This window comes from Mesocricetus auratus, unplaced genomic scaffold (assembly GCF_017639785.1).
Source record: "Mesocricetus auratus isolate SY011 unplaced genomic scaffold, BCM_Maur_2.0 Super-Scaffold_100009, whole genome shotgun sequence".
NCBI classification, from domain to species: Eukaryota; Metazoa; Chordata; class Mammalia; order Rodentia; family Cricetidae; genus Mesocricetus; species Mesocricetus auratus.
In genome coordinates this window covers 52941677-52958495 of record NW_024429193.1, presented here as the reverse complement: position 1 = coordinate 52958495, position 16819 = coordinate 52941677, and the positions used below count along the sequence as shown (strand labels likewise).

Below are 16819 nucleotides of genomic sequence, written 5' to 3'. Positions count from 1 at the left end.
AGAAGTGGAGCAGTGAGGTCAGGCTGGTGGCCACCATAGGCCATGGCTACTGCTGCCCTGTAATTGGACTCTTAAGGTGTTAGGTCATCTGTCTCCTCTTACCAAGTGATAGGGCTGAAGCCCTCCCAAATTCTATCAGGAGGGCCTCCTACAACCTGAAAAAGAACTATCTCCAGTCAGCTATCTTCCCAGTGGGCTGAACCCTACCTGGGGATGGGTAGTTTCAGTCTGCCTTTAAACTTCTTGCCCCTTGCAACTCTGGGTATCTTCTCAGTGACACAGCCCTGGGATCCAAATAGCCAGCCCTGTCCCTCTTTCCCAAGCTGTGATGCAGGCAATCCAGGAACAGGAACTACATCTTGCTAGCAGTATCAACAAGCTAATAATAGGACAACCTTATGTTTCCATCACACTGCTGAATTTACGGTGCCTTTTTGCCTTATTGTTTCATTCAGTCCTTAGCAAATTTTTGTACAAGGCATTATCCTAGTTCTGCAGATAGAGACAATTAAGCTGAGAGTGACCGAGTTGCCTGAGCTCGCAGGGCAATAAGAACTTTCATTTATTTTGTTGTCACCTTGTAGCTGGCACCTGAGACAATAGCAAGATTAAAAATGTGCTTAAAAACCTTGTACAACAGTAGCAAAAGGATGAGTGAAAGAATGTCAGATGGAGTCCTGCAGGGCCCCAGACAACAGGCAGGCCCTGCCTCCAAACACTGCTGAGCCGGAGGCCTCACATTTGACTTGGAACATCTGGCAGCAAATGTGGGGAGGAAAACATAGGCACAGAATTCAGCATCCATTAAGTAAAATAAACCAGATGCTAGGAAAAATAGTCCTAGAACCAGAGGCAATCAGCAAAACAACACATCAGTGTGGGGTCAGTTTAGAGCTTAGTTTTTGAATTCTGAAACTTTATCTTGTTAAGATTCAGTTTGTTCATCTGCAAAGTGGGAGCAATAATACCCCCAAACTGAAATTAACGAAGTTTCAGTTCAGCTAGAAAGCCACATAGTGAATCTCTTTCAGTAAACCAAACAGAAACAAAAACAAAAGAGTTTAGTTTGCTAGGCATGTGGTAGCACACTTCTGTAATCTGGGTGACAAGGCAAAAGCATGGCAAAGCCAAGGCTAGGTCAAGGCTAGCCTAATCTATGCAGTAGTTCCACACTAGCCAGGACTGCACAGAGAGATCCAGCTCAGAAAACAAAACAGACTGACAAAAAAATTTATATGTCACAATAAATTTATGAGCTGTTTGAAAATTTTTCAAATTTATTATTATCATCATTATGAATTACTATTATTATGTCTGTATATACACGGTGTGTGTGTGTATAGATGTACATGTGTGGAGGCCAGAGGGGTGACTTTATAGGGTTGGCCTGTCTATACTTCTGGAAGCTTGACATGTTTCTGGAGCTCACACCTAGCTTGCCAAGCTTGTGTGACAAGGACTTTACTCACTCAGCCATCTCGTGAGCCTGGTTTTGAAAGGTGGCGTAGACCAAGCCACCCTTGATCTTGATTCCCCTCCTCTGTGCCAGGATTAAAGGGTCCCTTGATACCATGTACCCCGAAATGAGATTACCATAAAGAGAAAAAGGTTTTAAAATGAGTCCATGGAGTTGGTAGAGATTCCAGAAGCAATGGGCCTTGGATGCCACGTGTAATGAATGTGATCCTCAGAAAAAAACCTTACAGAGAACCACGTTGGTTTGGCATAAGGAGCTTGGGTCAGGCTGCCTGGACTGGAGTTGCGAGTTAAGCAGGCTAGTTGAGTTAGCTTCTGTTTGCTTTTATGGAAGCTGTGGTAGGAAGAGTCTCTGTAAAGTCATGTCGCAGGAGAGAACCCACACCAGGTTCTTTATGACCTGCATAGAGCAAACCTCAGGTAAATGCTGGCTGCAAGCAAATGTCTTCCCTAACTTAGCAGTCATCTCCCCTCTGTGTCTGAGGCAGACAGGCTGTGGAATTCAGGCCACTCAACTTCCCCCTGCCACCCATCAGGCTCATTTCTTTGAATGTCCCCTGAAGCTCTGAACTCTGGCCTCGCATTGACATATGGGAGATGGGACTAGAAAATAAGCCAGCCTGAGAATTCCATCCAGCATCAGATCAGTGGGGCTGTCTGGCCCTTCAAATCTTTCTCCTGATGTGTAAACTGGGAAGGAATCTCTAATCTCCAGGAACCTGGCACGCCACAGACAAGTCTTTACTCTAAATCTACAAACTCGGAAGAGCCAGGCTCGCAATGCAGTCTTTAGAAGGGCCAGCAAGACAAATCCAGTTGTCACCCTCTTCTCAGGGACAAAGAAGGCTAAAAAAGAGCAAATTCGGGGACATGAGGATGGCAGTGGTCATAGATTTATAGGAACCACCCCAGGTCCGGGAACATGTGATTCCCCGTTGCTGGGCTTCAAAGGAAGAGACTTGGGTCTGCTTGGAACCAGTTAGTTCCAGCCCTGGTTGGGCCCTTGCCTCCTAGAAGAAGAGTCGCCTCAGCTGAGGCTGACACTGACAGGAGATGGCTGGGTGGGGTGTGAGAGGAGAGGCAGATGTGGGTGGGGGAGGCAGGAAGAGGTGAGAGAGGAAATGCTGGCTGTGTGGGAGTTCAGGAAACGCTGGGCCTGACTTCGGAGAGCAGCTGGAGAGAAAACCAGGATGAGAACCCCAGGAACAGCCGGCTTGAGGGCCAGGGCTGTGATCTGCAGAATGGTCTGCCTCGATGCCAGCAGCCTTAGGTATTCCAGGCTCCTCAGGGCAGAGGGATGACTTCTGAGTGGCTGGAGATGAGAAGTCTGCAGAGGACCTCAGGAACCCCCAGCTGAAGCTCTGAGGCCTCCCTGCCGTAGCTCTCAGCCATCTCCACCTGTAACTCTGGTGCTAGGAAAGGCTGAGCCTTGCAAAGTCTCCATGGCTGCTTCTCTCCCCACCCCCAGAGGCATTTTCCTCCGAGCTTGAGCCTCAGCCCTCACCACTCTGCCAGTGCACTCAGTGCCTGGAAAGGAGGAAATAACCATTAGTGTCGCCTGCTCACCAGTGGGTGCCATTAGCTGGCTCTGGCAGAACATGCGGCCTATAATTTTTGGAGGCGTTACAATAATGGAGCTAATTTGGCATTTCATCATGTCCTCCCCGGGCCGGCTCACAGAAGGGGGAAGGGAGGCCTGGGGCCTGCTTTGGAACCAGCTCTGTGAAGAGCCTTGTCCTTCCTCTGGTGTTTTCAGGATCAGGAGGCCTTTCCCTCCGTCTCTGTCCTCCTCTGCTGTACTGCTTGCCTTACCTTCCGATGCTGGGCTGTCAGACAACAGCTTAGAGGCTTCGGGAGCCAGTCCTAGCCTGCAGCTCCACAGCAGGTCAAAGCAGTGTGGGTCTAAATCTTGATAGAACGTCTGAAGAGTCACATACAACATGCCATGTTGAAGGTCTCAAAAGCACCCATTCCATGGCAGGCGAGGTCAAATGGCCCAGTGTTGTTTTACAGCTGAAAACAACAACTCAGGGAGGATTGGTGACTTGCCATGCATCATTTTGCTGGTTAGCACTGAGCTGTGATTTGAACCCAGCACCCCCACACCTACACCCCAGTCTCTCAGTTTCATGTTTCCCTTAAGTTCATCCATTGCTGGAGCACCTGAGCTAGAATTTGAAACCTGCCCTGCAAGTCTCTTGTGGTCTGATGGGTGAAGCCTGAAAAAAAATAACATAGCATCCCTGGGGCTCTAAAGCTAGCTATAGCCTTAGGAACCTAGGTCAAAAGATGGCCCCATTCCCATCTTCCACCTGGGAACTACCAAAGCAGCTGCTCCTTCCTCTCCCTGACTCAGGCTTGTATAGCGCACATCAGGAGAGCAGGAAGTTTGCAAAGGAGAGGGAGTTTGTCTATGAGCATTTGATCAGGCCCTCCCTATGGCTCTCTCATGCCTCAGCATCAGGGCCGGGAACACCTGCCCACCTGTCATACTTTAAGTATGACAACACCGCCCATGGCCCTGGGCCAGAGAGTCCAGAGGAGTGACTTTTAAGTTACATTACTGGGAAGCAGAACCCCGAACCTCTACCGGGTTGTTTGTAATAGCTCCTGGGTAGTGGACTCTCCCATTCCTCCCCTCTGATTAAATAAAAGGCTAAGACACCAGCCCCTAACCAAGCCCTGTCATGAGCTCATTGTTTATATTTATTATGAGTGTGGGTGAAAGTCAATCAAATGCTGGAAATGTAAAAACTAACCAAACAGGTTTTTGGTGTTTTGTTTTGTTGTTTTGTTTTTGAGAAAAGTGATGGAGAAGAGATGGATACAGGACTCCTGTGTGGTGGTGCATGCCTATAATCCCAGCCCTTGGGAAGTGGAGCAAGAAGATCAGGAATTAAGGTCATCCTCTGCTACCTTGTGAATTCAAGGCAGCTGAGCTTCAGGAGACCCTGTCTCAGAAACAAAAGGGAAAGAAATGGATACAGGCTTTAAAACACATGGCATAATTAGGATGAAACAATACATGATAACTAGGGGAAAGGCATAAGCAGCTCTGGAAAGACTGGTGAGGTCATCAAGGTGATAACTTCTTGAACTCCATGGTGTCAAACTACTGGAAAAGGTGGGAACGGGTGTTTCCAGCTGAGACCGGAGGAGTTGGTTGAGTACCTGCCCCTTGCTGCCTAGTGACATGTGATTAGTATGACTAGTCTAGTTGTGGGCCATAGAGGTCATACTGTAAGGGAATGAACTCTAAGGGTTTGACATCTTCAGCTCTCCCAAGAAGCCTTTAGGAATGGCAGACCAGGAACTTGTCTCTCCTGAAGGCCTAAGAAAGACAACCAGAAAGCAAAGTCCGGCTTTGTGGGAGATAAAGAGGTTACACTTGACTGCTCAGAACTTCTTCACTGATGGTGTCCTTGCCAAAATGCTGATAGCTGCACTCCAACAACCCACCTGGAAAGGTCTGTGCAGAGTGTTACTCCAACAACCCACCTGGAAAGGTCTGTGCAGAGTGTTCCAGGTCCTTCCACACAGCTACTACATGTAGGGATTCTGCCTGCTGCTATAAGCTTCCTTCTGTCTTCCTCGAAAACAAGGCATTGACCACAGGAACAGTTTAGCATCTGAGAAAATAATGGTATCCCAGATGTTTTTCATGGGAAATGACAGGCTGTGTGCCACAGTAGCTGTTCAAGTGACTAGGAGGGAAGTAAGTCCTCCTATAGTCTGTGACACAGGGTGACACTGCATTGTCTCTTGTAAAGAAGAAGCAGGAGGAGGACAAATGTTCTTAAGCACACGTCTAGTGCTTCTTGCTTCCAGAACACCAAAAGTAGTCACCTCCCTGGGTCTTTAGCATCCCTTGGTCTTCAGGGACCGGGACAGAAGGTGGGCTGGGACCTGGGCAGTCCTAGAGGAGGCTGACAGGAATAAAGAGCCAGGCCTTCAGAGTTAACATCTGAGGCCAAATCAAAATGGACCACTCAGGCCTTAGCAAGGTATTTAACTCCTCTGAGTTCCCAGACAAGGTGTCCGTTGAGAGTAGGCTCCTTTGAGTGAAATGAACTGAATACATATTAATTTCTCAGCATGGTCCCTAGTTGATGCTCCACAACTGTGAATTCTCTTTCTTGACTTTGACTTTTATCATAAAAAAACTAGTTAAAAAGAAGCAGAAGAAACTTCAAAATGATGGTCAGAATGTCCTTACTTGAGTTGGTGTCTCTAACTCAATGGTTCTCAACCTGCAGGCTGCAACCTCTTTGTGGATGAGTGACCCTTTCACAGGGTTTTCCTAAGACCACCAGAAAACACAGATACTTGCAATATGATTCATAACACTAGCAAAATTACAGTTATGAAGTGGCAATGAAAATAATTTTATGGTTGCAGCTCACCACACACGAGGAACTGTATTAAAGAAACACAGTGTTAGGAAAGTTGAGAACCACTATTTCACCTAGAACAGATTTCTGGGACCTGTCCACTGGTGAGAGGTGACTCTGATAAGCTCCAAGTGCTGTTGATGTTGTCCATTAAAGAAGTGCACCTGAGAATTATCTTAATAATTAAACCGTGATGATTAAACATCATTACTTTTAAACCCCTTAAGTTTGGGCGAGCCATTTTCTTGCTAAAAGTGAACTCTGCAGCATACCTCATGGTGCACAGGCAGAGAGGCCCAGGCTGATGTAGAATAAGCTGCCCCACTTGGACCAGAACCACTGAGGCTTCCATCATCAGAATCCTGTAAGCCCAACAAAGGAGACGTCATCTCGGATCATCAATTCTGTTCTGCCTTGCTATCTCGTGACTTTGGTTACATTGGACCATGTTCTGTGCTACAGTGATCCCAACAGCTTCAGAAGCCTGTCCCTCCCTTTCCCTATAAACTGAGGCAATGTTCATCAATAATTTGAGCACCTAGACCCTACTTTCAGAGATTCTGATTCAGAGATCTTAGATCCCACTCAGGAAATAATCCCCCACCTCTTAAAAAGACTATTTTCATTTAGTGTGTGTGTGTGAGAGAGAGAGAGAGAGAGAGAGAGAGAGAGAGAGAGAGAGAGAGAGAGAGAGAGAGAGAGAGAGAGAGAGAGAAGGGGAATATGATGTCTATGGGCATGCGCATGTCATAGAGTGGATGGAGACCAGAGGACAACTTTGTGGATTTGTACCTCTTTCCTTCTACCTTTACTTGGGTCCCAGGGATCAAGCTCAGGTTATTGGGCTCCTTTATCCACTGAACCACTTTGCCAGCCCCTTCATGCAGAAGCTGTGCCCCTGCTGAGAAACGCCTACAAGGCTGTGCTCTGAGGTTTTCTGTTATCAGCACTGCTGGAGAGACGAAGGGCCAAGGTGAAACAAATGGTTGTTCCAGTCACCACTCTATTATTTTTACTTTGCAATGCTTGGAGAGTGAATTCAGGGTTTGCACACTTAGGCAAGCGCTCTAAGCCACATCCCAGCCCCCAGGCAAGAGACCCTCCCATGTGGAATTGCTCATTAGTGCAACACATGTAATACACCAGGCAGCATGCTCAGTACTGGGGATGCAGTAGTGAATAAAATTAAGGGTTGGGACTAGGGTAAGGCAAATAAAACAGCCGGGGGAGGACATCTAAAGGGGCAGCCATTCTAGGCTTTGCATGAAGCTAAGAGTGAATGTCTCGTTTGCTTTTGTATGTGAACACCTCTTTTACTTCTCTCTTACCCGTAAGTCCTTGTCCTTTAGGAGCATATACCAGAAGGAACGGTGTTCAAAGTCCTGAAACAGGATGCCTCTGAGTCTGGGAAAAGCCAGGAGATAGTCTGAGGCTGAAGTTAGCAGCATGCATGCATGCAGGCTCTGCAGGGCTTGGCAAGAATGTGCAGCATTTCTCCTAATGCAGTGTGTTCGCTGTTTTCTCGTGGTTGTGACAAGATGTCTGACAAGAACAAGGGAAGAAGAATTTATTTGGGCTTATGCTTTGAGGGGATACTATCCATCATGGCAGGGGAAGCGGTGACAGGCTGCCCAGTGGAGGGGGTAGCACACAGCAGCTGCTTGAGGAGGCAGAGAGCCTGCGCTTGTCCCTTAGCAATGCACTCCCTTTGGCCCCCTCCTCCTAGAGAGCGCCATCATCTGGGGATCAAGTATTCAGGTACACAGGTCTACGGGGTTATTTCACACTCAGAGCACAACGTGAGGGAGCATGGGAGGACTGGCAGGGGCAGGGGCGGAGCAGTCCTCTCCACATTTTGAAAAGAGTAGTCTGGCACCTGGATAGGAATAAAGGGAAGCAAGGAGGTCAGGCAGGCAGGCCTGGTAGATATGTCTTTTGGCTTCCTGTGGCATGGGAGATGGAGAGAGGTGAGGGACTTCAGGTCAGGAGACAGAGTTTGCTCAGCTTGGTAATGAACTCAATGTAAAGAAGAGAGCAACTTGGGTTCATGACGGTTTCTCATTTCTGGCTTGAACACTGTGGCAGATGGAAGAGCCATTTACCAATGAAGGGAAACACAGAGAAAATGTAAACGAAGGATGGGAAAACTTTGAGTACCTGTGAATTCTGAGGTTTCTGTGAGACAGCCATGCAGAGAATACCATGCTAGATCTGCCAGGCTAGAACAATAGTTCTCAACATTTCTAATGCTGTGAACTGTCAATACAATTCCTCATGTTGTGGTGACCCCCAACCATATTTTCCTTGCTGCTTCATAACTGTAATTTTGCTACTGTTATAAGTCATAATGTAAATACCTGATGTGCAGATTGTCTTAGGCTACCCCTGTGAAAGGTCATTCAACTGAGATCCACATGTTGAGAATTGCTGGAATACAGCCTGGGAGTGATGTCTGGGGGACCCATAAACCCAGGAGTCATGACTATAGTGATGGGTAGTAGCATCATGGATGCCTGAGGGGAGAAGACTTCTCAGGCCTGGGAAATGATGAAAACCCAGTAGGCAGAAGCAGGGTCTCTAGAAAGAGCCACAGAGGAACTGGGCCCATAAAATAGGAAGGGGACCAGAGAAAGTTCAGCCAGGCCAAGAGGTTCTGGAGTGAGAGCAGCAGGAAGATGGTAAAGGCCTAAACCTTGAGAGTGCCCAGCCCCAAGTCTCCAGAGACCCTGGAATCAGAGATGCTGTTAGTCATGCTCCCTTGCTTAGAGAAGAACTCTGTCTACCTGCCACCTCCAAAGCAACTGTTTGCAGAAACATTCCCCAGCCACCCTAGGGGACTATCTACTTGGATCAGAGCATCCTTCAGAGAGATCCTGTCACCACAGCCCAGTGAGGGACAGAGAGCTAAGATCACTCACTGCTGAGTTGCCACCTTCTTCCCTGGTAAAACTGACAGCTGTCTGACAGCCACCTGGTAGGACAACTTTCAGGCAAGAAATGAAGACAAATTCTCATCATTAGCATCACTAATTTGCCATTTACTCCTTCCTACCACCCCCATATGTCATTAATGAAAAAACAGTAGCAGCAGCAGATCTGACGGGAGGCCCCCTGCCCTGGCCCCCTTAGACAAAGAGTCTTCTGCTGCAGACTCTGGTTTTAGCAGGCACTACCTCCATCCCTTCCAGAACCTACCCAAACTGTGCTCTCCTCAAGCTCCCTTCCGCCCATGCTTGATATGCCCTCTCCCATCTTCACCCCCTTCCTGAAGTCATTAGGAAGAGACCTACCTTCCAGTGTGATCCTGACTGACAGAGGTGCCTAAGAGAAAGAGCGTGTGTGGAACTCTGAACCTCTTGCCAATGGCAGCTTCAAAGGAGAGGCTGAGGAGGTTTCCTAGGTGTCCCTCAAGATGCCCAGATACTCAAATATTTGCCCCCTTCCACTGATGTGTTTCGGTCTCTCAATGGATCCCCTGAGATCAAGCACAGCATGGAAGCCTTGCTCTTGCTCCTTACATTTCTGTTCCCCATGAGTCTCCAGCTCTTCCACAACCACCCAAGCTAGAAAGCATCCACACTGAAGCATCCACACTGAAGCAGAAGCTAGAGAATGGTGAGTCCTTTACGGCACCTCTCTTCTAACTGACCATTTATTCATAACCCTGCAAGGGCGTCGGGGCAGAAAAGCACTCAGTCAAGTAGAACAAGAAGAACCTGCCCCAACACCCAGCGAGAAGCACCAAGCTAGAATCAGCAACCCAACAGATACGGACCATCTTTCCACCCCTGCCACCCTCAGCTTTCTCGTTGATGCCTTGGAAGCCCAGGATTGAGGGACTCAGGGAATCAACCCATCCTCTGGGCCTGGTGCTCACAGCAGGTGTTCTGAATTGGCACCCTAGAACACATTCCCGCCTCCATGGCTCACTTTCTCAGTAGGAAGCCAAGCCAGCTTGAGGGTGTGGGGCGTTCTAGGTGTCATTCACTTCCCTCTACACCAGCCCCATCATCCAGTGGGTCACCAGATCCTATTGCTTTTATTTTAGGCATATCCTGCCTCTTCACTATGGATCATGGGAACCTTCAAAACAGGCCAGGAGGTCAGGGGGGGTGACCCAAGATGTGGTAACAAGACAGCTGGCCTGGAAGGACAAGGGTTATCCAGGGCAACAACCAGAAGCAGTGAGGCTGCATTTCAGGTGGTGGGAAGAACAAGGTGATTTGGGGAAAGTCTGAGGAGGGGGACCATTGAGGCAGCACAGCACGGTGCGGAAAGGGTGGGTGCTTGAGCCTGAGCTCACGCCCTAGCTCTATCATTGAGAACTATGCGTCCTGGGGCTGCTTGGCTCACCTTTGTACCTCAGTGTACCCATGTAGGAAGGGGGGCGATGCTAGTGCTAATTACAGACTTCACAGGATCTGGAATCACCAGGAGACAAGGCACAAGGCACGGCTGTGAAGGATGATCTAGCCTCTGGAAATGCCGGGGAGGGACTATCTTAATTGAGTTCATTGATGTGACGTGGGAAGATACACAACTTAACTGCAAATGGGACCGTTTCCTGGACATGGCTCCTGGGTTGCACAAAAGGAAGAAAGGGAGCTGAGCACTCTGTGTGCACATTGGGCTCTACATTTTTTTTAACTGTGGTTGTAATGTGGTCAGCTGCCTCAGGATCCTCATGCTGTGACTTCCTAGCCAAGATGGATCATAACCTTGAACTGTGAGCCAAAGTAGTCACTTCTTCTGTAAGTTGCTTCCTCCAGAGTCCCTCATTATGGCAACAGGACAGGTAACTACAATGTGCCAACAGAACTCATCTCTCAAAGCTTTTGTGATGCCAGGAGCTTGGTGGACATAGGTGCTTAGGACAGGATGGCATATAGTAAATCCTCTATAAATGTTCTGTTTCTTGTGGTTGGGGTAGGGCAGCTGGGGGAGACTGGTGGATGGTGAGTGAGGCTGGCAAGGAAGCGAGGGCCGGTGAGGAGCCTGATGATCCTGTGGACAAGCGACCTTCAAGGAGGTAGCTGGAGGCGGAAGTGGAAGAGGCCTGTGTCAGCCAGTGCTCATCTGTTGTATTTATCTGGGCCTTTGAATGATACTTCACTTGGAGGAGAGGTTGTCCATCTATGCAAAACACATGGGAAATGGGGAGTCACTGGGAAATTTTGAAGAAAAGAGCAACCTTCTGGTTTCAGGAAGGACTGATGGGTGGGCAGAGGAGGCGGGAAGGTAGCAGAAGCTGGAGAGACAGTGTGGGTCAGAACTAAAGCAGTGCCGTTTCAGGGTCTGGGGAAAGTCAATGCAGCTCCTGTGAGACTGTGGGAACCTAGAGTCCCGCTCTCCCTTCCTTTCGTGCCGTCCATTCTTTACATGCCTGCTGAGGTCCTCCACCTGCTTGATTCCTCCAGGGACTCTCGTTCCATGAGGGATGATACCTAGAGACTATCAAAGCTCCCTTCCACCTCTCCAGTCTCCTCTCAGCCTGTTCCTCTTCCTCATTATGCCCAGGACTAAGCCACACCCCTTCTGAGGGCACCAGGCCCATAAGCTCCTGGCCTGCTGCCTTCCTATGAGTGCTCTCCCTCACTCCTGGCTACCGTCGTCATCTCCTTAGCTTTCAAAGCTACTCTGTCTGTTGTAACCTTTCACCCCGCTCGCTGTCCCGGCTCCTTGAATGCATCTGGCTTCATCTATCTTTGTCTCCATTCCCTACAATATAATCATCCAGTGGGATTTAGTGTTCCCTCTCTGTGTGTGTCTCTCTCTCTCTCTCTCTTTCTTTCTCACACACACACACACACAGAGAGAGAGAGAGAGAGAGAGAGAGAGAGAGAGAGAGAGAGAGAGAGAGACATACACTTAGTAATTGTGAGATGAGTAAGAGACCCACACGGGAATGGTCTTCGCTGTGGGTGTCTGAGGCGACGGTAACAGTGAGCTAAAAACAGAAGGAACAGATGTAGTCTCTCTTCACCTGAAGGATCAAGGCAAAGGCTCATGTATGAGCCACGGGGCACCCAGGTATGGGCCCTGCTCCTGCTCCCACCTCATCTAGGCCACTATCTATCCCATCCATTCCCCTGCCACCACGCTCTTTGGCTGTGAGGAACCTCTGTGTCCTCGTGCACTGAACATCCATTATGCCTGGAGGGTCTTGCTTGCTTCTATCTGCTAACAAATAACTTTTATTCACCATTCCAGGTCCCGTCAAATGTCACCCCTCTGGAAAGCATGCCCGGATACTTCTGCCCGAGTTTATTGCTTTCTCTACCCTCCCAGGTCCATACAGCTCTGTTATTGCACCCATATTATTATACAAACCAGCCCTGACTGCCTCCCTCGCCTCTGTCTCCACCCTGAGACCATGAAGTTTCTATAATAGTAGTAATTAGAACAGTGAATCCATACTGAGCACTTACTCCCTGCCAAACACTAAGCCAAGCACTTTGCATGAATCACCTTATTTAATCTTTTCAATAACCCTAGGAGGTAGGCTGGATATTAGCCCCAAATCTATGAAGGATTGCATAAGTTGTGTTACTCATAAATCAGAGCTAGAACGTGGTCCCGGAGCTGCCTGATCCCAAATCCATATTCTCATCTATTATCCTCAGGCCTTGGGCTAGACATGAAAGGTGAAATGATAAGTGAAGCCAGGTTCCACTCCCTACTGTCAAAGGGCCACAAGCACCCATTACAACATCCCCAAATTAACGTTCAGGTTCTGTGTTGTGACCCGTGCTGTGAAGAGACAGGCACTGACACCAGGGGAGTGAGCCTGACTCGGAGGGTCCAGTCTCCATATCTGACTCATCTGTGTGCCTAACCCTCAGGCCTACACAGAGGGTATTCACTGCAGCCTCTTTACCCATCAGAGCCGTTCTGGCTTCCACACTATCTTCCAGGTCCACTTGGCCCAAAGTAACTTAACAGCACTTCCTGGCCAGTGTTTGCAAAAGCCTTTTTAGGTCTCCCGTGGCTCTCCTGAAAGCGTAGCGGATGCTTCTCTGCTGATGATGAGAGATTCAGACAAGCTACTTAATGATTAAGACACTAGAAGTGTTCTCTAAAAGATGGGGAAGCATCATTCTTGCTTTGCGCAGCCTGGATTACCCAGGCAGAATCAGGGCACTCCTGGTCTGTTTAGGAAGTAGTGCGATTGACTCTGGGGAACAGCAGAGCATCTGGGGGCTGTGAGATCTGGAGGGTGGAAAGTGTTTGGACTGTCAAGCGATATTGCTAGGTTCATTGAGATGGGCAACAAACACTGGTTCAGCATCCCTGGACAGTCTCAGCAGGTGATGGCTCATACATCCTCTGGTGTGAACTCTTAGGTCTTGTGGCTTGCAGGATAGATATTGAGTATCACCCTTTCATTTCACAGGTGAGCATTCAGAGATGGAAAATGACTTGCTCAAGGTCTCACAGCTAATAAACAGCAGAGGGACTAAAAGCCTGGGTCTCTTGGATTGTGGTTCACTGTTCTTTCCTGGTTAGCATACTATAATATTTATCATCATCATAATTGACTATGTCTAGGGTTATGTTAAGTGCTTTAAATGCCTTAATGGTCTGTGGCAGGTAGCTGCTGTGGAGCCTATGAAAGCAGTGTCACAATGGATGTGCCCTCAGAATCTTGCTGTCCAGGCATCCTGGACCCTGAAGCCAAGGAGCATGCTGCTGTTATGGGCAGAAACGTTGGTGGGCGGAATACCCATTGCACTTAGGACAGGTTTCTCCAGAAGCCAATTTTCTGCTTCTCCTCACTTGGCATCAGGCCTGCTTCCTCCCAGCTTCAGCCAAGCTGCTAGTGAGTTCAGATCAGCCCTATCAGCCCCTAGGTTAGTAGAGGGGGACAGAGCTGGTTTCTGCCACTTTGTGGACATCAGTAACCTCTCCCACACTGGGAGGGCATTACTAGTCTGCCCTGAGGCAGCCCTGACATCAGGTGGAGATGAAAGCAATGAGGCACCAGCCCTGTCTCCCTTTTGTTAAAAGCCAAAGTCTCAAACATTCCCAGCGAGGATAGAAGGCTGGCAAGGTGTGTAGAACTTGGCGAAACCTGAGACAGAGGTCAGCGCCCAGAGAGAGCCTCACGTCCCACCAGGTACAGGTATGGTGACTGACTGCTGTTTGCCTACCTCCCATCTGGCCATTTACTCAGAATTAACCTTGAGCAAATGCCCCAGTCCTGTGTTGTCTGCCTGGGAAGTGGAACAACACCTCTTAGTCCACCAACTCTCAGCAGCCAGCTTGCCAGCAGGCCCAGGCTGCCACAGCAGAAGGCCCTGGAAACGGCTTCGGACCCCCAGACTCATTTCCTCTCTGAATCATGATGCGATTTTGGGCCAGTCCTGTTCCTGTCTGGGCTATCAGAGAGTGACAGTCACTAGGTACGGGGTCTGGGGGCCCCATAATGTAGCACACATCCAGCACCCACACGCCTCCACAGTCTCATGGGAAAGGACAGTCCTGCAGACAGAGGAGGTCTCTTGGGCCAATGCTCCCCTGAAGGAGCTATCCTTGAGAGATGTTCACAGAGACTCCATTCACCCTGATGAAGCCCATGCAGCCAAAGCCAGTCTCCCAAGTTCATAAACAGACCGGTTCGCACTCCTAAAAGAGACAGCATATGAAAGTGCCACCCTGCTACTACAGCATGGCAATAATGGGGACATGGTGACAGCAGCCTTTGTTTATTCCCTGTTAGAGGAGCCCTAGAGGCTTCCAGAAGTCCTCCCAAGGCCCTACCTTGATTCTAAGGTGGATACAGAGAATCCCTCCTATCTGCATTCTTTCAACTATAACACAATCATCCTTTGGTGCCGGCATCTGCAGCTCCTCGTGTGTGGTGTTTGCTGCCTCCAAAGCGTATGTGGTTTATTAGACAAGGAATCTACACCAAAAGGGCCTTTTGTTAATTCCTACATGGTAGGAGAGGTCGTGACTGAAGACGGGAGTGACTTGGTGACTCCCATGAGCTATTCATCAGGAATGGAGTTGTCCAAGCAAGGAGCAGGAGATGGATTTTGGCAAAAGTAACTAAAGACAAACAAGTTATGTGGGGCAAAAGTTGGCCTACAGAAGAGAATAAGATGAGGAAGTAAGAATTGGGCCGCTGAAGCCCCCAAATGAAGCAGAGTCTTGATTCAGAAGCTGAACAAGGGGGAGAGCTGAAGGTTTCTAGGCAGGGACATTGACATATGAATGTCTGGCACTAAAGTACTTGCCAGTCATGTGACCCCAGGCAAGTCCTTAACTTGAGGAACATTCATTTCCTTCCGTGTGAGGCAGGCACAACGGGAGCACCCACCTTGCGGTGCTATGCTAAGGCTCACTGAGAGAAAGCAGCTAAGGACTTACTAGATGCATGAACAGGGCAGTGGCGGCTCCTGTTACTGTCCTTGTGAGTCTGAAACAGCTTCTGGAACTTCGAGCGGGATCAGACCTAGAGCGCTGTGAAGGGAAATAAGGACAGATGGATTTCTGCTTGTATCTCATTGGTTCAGTCACAGATGGTGTATTATCCAGATGTGCCACTGATCACATAGATGGACCCCAGGGCACAGTGGTGTTCCCAGAGCTCCAGGGCATAGGGCGTCTTCTGTATCTCCCTCCCTTGATGAAGGGTCTAGGAAGACAAGGGGCACACCTGAGAAAGATGGGAATCTGAGCACCATTAGGTGACCTGGTTGACTGTGTGGGTGTGGGGACTGTATCCATCCAACCCTGCAGCCTGTCTCCAGTAAGCATTCAGAAAATAAGAACAGGCCAGCCCAGGCTGGAGAGATGGTTCTAGCACCTGGGTGATTCCCAGCACCCACATGGTGGTTCACAGCCATCTGTAACTTCAGTTCCTGGGGGATCTGACACCCTCTGGTGACCTTCATAGGCACTAGGCACGCACATGCTGCACGTGGACAAAATACACTCATAAAATTGAATAAATAAATCTGGGAGGAGAAGGAACCAATCAATGAACAGATGGATGGAGTCAGGGAACACCTGACTTAACTGTCTAAAAATTCTGCTAGTATCACTCCCCCCACACACAGTAATTTATTAACCCCTTCTTTGCCTGACATTTCCTTTTAATATATATTATATTATTATATTCATGCATTCTATGGCCCTAATAATATGTAAGCTCTGTGAAGGTGGGAGTTTTTGTCTCTTTGTTCTCTCCTATAAATCAACACCTAGCACATGGCAGGTGTTTGATAAATATTTTTGACTGAATAAATGGACAGATGAATGAATAGGTATAAGACCCCATCTGGAATCAGAGCCACCCCAAACTCTGACCTCCTCTTCTTCCTCTGCCTCCTCCCTCTAACTTACCTCTGGGAGACAGTTCCATGTCTTTGAATTCTAAGCCGTCTGTACCCCCTTTCAATAAGTAGGAAGCAGGCAGAGAGAGCAATCTGTTGAGGAACTATCTCTTACAACAGATGGGCATGCTTGCTGTCTCTCCAGAAAGATGCTCTGACTTTCTAGGAAAGGACACTCTCTGCTCTCTTGGAAGCTTCCAGGGATCCCTAGATGAGATGATCCAGGGATAGGAGAGGCAGCAGAGCATCTGTGTATTTCTGAAGGATCATCACATTTAAGGGAAGAGGACAAACCGGATGAAGCGGGTCATAAAGCATGGGATGGCAAGTGTGCATCTGGCTGGTTGGCAGAATGGCCTCAGCAGGGTATCAATTCCTTGCACGTCTACTTCTAGACAAGAAGATAGAGCCTGGGGCCAAGGCAGCCAGGCAATGAAAGACAAATAAGCTGAGAAACAGAGCAGAAAAGAGTTTCAGATGTCCTAGAAGAAGAACGATGCAGGGGCTGGAGAGTGTGTTCTGACCACTTGACTGGATAGATGGACATCAGAGTCTCAGTAACAGGGTAAGGGCATATAAAGGTCTGCAGCATGACATGCATAGAGCTGGTGT

The 16819-nt window shown here is 48.6% G+C and overlaps 1 protein-coding gene across 7 annotated transcripts in view; it reads left to right on the top strand.

The window, feature by feature from the left end:
- Positions 1 to 16819, top strand: part of Syt6 (synaptotagmin 6) — a 57644-nt gene that overhangs the window by 25694 nt on the left and 15131 nt on the right. The window lies entirely within an intron of this gene.